The 2,297-nt window shown below is 40.7% G+C and overlaps 1 non-coding gene across 1 annotated transcript; it reads right to left on the minus strand.

Annotated features, from left to right (window-relative positions):
* Positions 1–237: 237 nt before the first annotated feature.
* Trnat-ugu (transfer RNA threonine (anticodon UGU)) lies at positions 238–312 on the minus strand. Its single transcript has one exon. It is a non-coding gene; the product is annotated as a tRNA-Thr (tRNA).
* Between the last annotated feature and the right edge of the window lie 1,985 nt (positions 313–2,297).

A 2,297-nucleotide genomic window follows, 5' to 3' on the forward strand; every position in this document is an offset into this window, starting at 1 on the left:
TTGATATTCGTCCGTATTTTTGGTGAGTATGTTTGCATGCATTCTGCAGTATGAATCATTTTGAGCACGTGCGACACGGGACGAGTTATCATCTACATCTATATGGATACCCTGCAAAACACATTTAAGTGCCTGGCAAAGGGTTCATCGAATCACCTTCACAACTGATAATTAATTGAAACCCTCAGCTGCCGACAGGTGTTGTTGATATACTTCGATGGGGACAGCTGAAAAGTGTGCCCCTACTGGGACTCGAACCCAGAATCTCCTGCTTACAAGGCAGACGCTCAATCCATCTGAGCCATCGAGGGCACACATGAACAGCACGACTGCAGGAATTTATCCCTCGCACGCTTCCCGTGAGACTCACATCCCCAACCGTCCACAATCCGCATACGTAATGTACTTAATAGGTATTTGTCCATCCACTCATTACTGGCTCACACTAAGGTGACGATTCCCGTAAGAGTTCCGGCAACCTGTGCGCATTCGCACAGACGAAGGTCAATGGCTGGGTAACGTTTAACCATAGATATGAAGATAGTAACTGCTTTCGAAAGAACAGGCGCCACTGACGACCTTGCAACTCTTCTAGAATACATGATAGACCGGCCGATGTGGCCCAGCGGTTGTAGGCGCTTCAGTCGGGAGCCACGCGACCGCTACGGTCGCAGGTTCAAATCCTGCCTCGAGCATGGGTGTGTGTGATGTCCTTAATTTAGTTAGGTTTAAGTCGTTCTAAGTTCTAGGAAACTGATGACCTCAGATGTTAAGTCCCAAAGTGCTCAGAGCCATTTGAACCATCAGTCCCTATGTTTACACACTACTTACAGTAACTTATGCTAAGGACAACACACACACAACCATGCCCGAGGGAGGACTCGAACCTCCAACAGGGGGAGCCGCGCGAACCGTGACAAGGCGTTGGACACATGGCGGGTACCCCGCGCGGCTCATGGCAGCCGTGACACTGCTTCAAACAATGGACTGTTGAAACTTTTGTAAAGCACGGATTAAAAAAAAAAAACTTTCTGTTCCAAGAGTCTAGACAAGTACACCTTTAAAAAATGCAACTACAAAGAAATTGAATTTTCGAACGTTTTGAATGAGAACCTGTCCTTATGGAACACCATTGATCAAATGTCACAGGGATTATATACTCAGGTTTCACATGTGGATTAACACTTTCTAATCAATATCCGGAATGAGCAGGGCTTAAAACTTTGAAGAGTTAAATTTCAAGGGCCGTTCTCTTGTATGCAAATAGTTTCACAGTAGAAATTTCTCTAGTTTTATTTATTAATTTATTTATTTATTTTTTGCTGTAGGTAAAGAAGGATAGCATTGTGAGGAGGGGGAAGGGGGGGGGGGGGGAGGAATCTTGCATCTCCCACCTTGGAATTCTCAGTACAGAATTTTTATTCATTACGAGATTCTTAGCCACTTGCAGAAGTGATTTCGAGTGATTCTGCAAAACTTTTCCTTTAGCCAATCGTAGCAACTATAGGATTCCGTTCCTGCTGCATGACATGTCTCGGAACTTAAACTGACCAACTCATTTGCATAAAGAGCTAGCTTATCATCCGCTTCTTTACTTGCGTAGACCGTTCATGGTCTGCAAAGAATTTTTTTCTTTATTCGTTTTTTTATGTCTTTTATAAACTGCAACACTTTCTAAACTTTCTAAACTTAACGCCGTTGAAGCATGGTCTTTTACTGAATGATCAAAAAGCAGTGCTGACAGCTGGAGTCCAAGGTTTTTGTTAATCAAGCCGTTTGTATTCTTGTGGTGATATCTCCGTACAGTCTTTCATTCCCTAACGCATATTTCTTTATATCTAATTGAGAAGTGAAATACCGGTTTTCATAGATGCAGATTTAAAATATTTTAATATAACGCAATAAATATTTCATTAAAATTTTCATCCCCTTATGCTCGAAGTTCCAAAACCAGAAAAACACGTAGTTTTTAAAAATTGTAAGATATTAGCCGAATACGAATTGTCAGATATATTTAGCAATCCTTTCATAATGAACCATTTTCTGAAACATCTCACACCCTTTAGGGGTTGGGTTTTCAACAACAATTAAACACGTATTCTTCTATTTAGAGCCGATGAGCCAAATTCAAATCTTCATCCATTTAATTCTAAAAATGCTTTTATAGTGAAATATTTCATAAAACATTACATCCCCTATTTCACTCTATTAGTGAGTTAAATTTCCAAAAGCAACGAAACACATTTTTTTTACATCCAACCGAGATGTCAAATACCTATTTTCATAGATGTAGCTAT

Source organism: Schistocerca gregaria, unplaced genomic scaffold (genome assembly GCF_023897955.1).
Source record: "Schistocerca gregaria isolate iqSchGreg1 unplaced genomic scaffold, iqSchGreg1.2 ptg000726l, whole genome shotgun sequence".
Taxonomy (NCBI): Eukaryota; Metazoa; Arthropoda; class Insecta; order Orthoptera; family Acrididae; genus Schistocerca; species Schistocerca gregaria.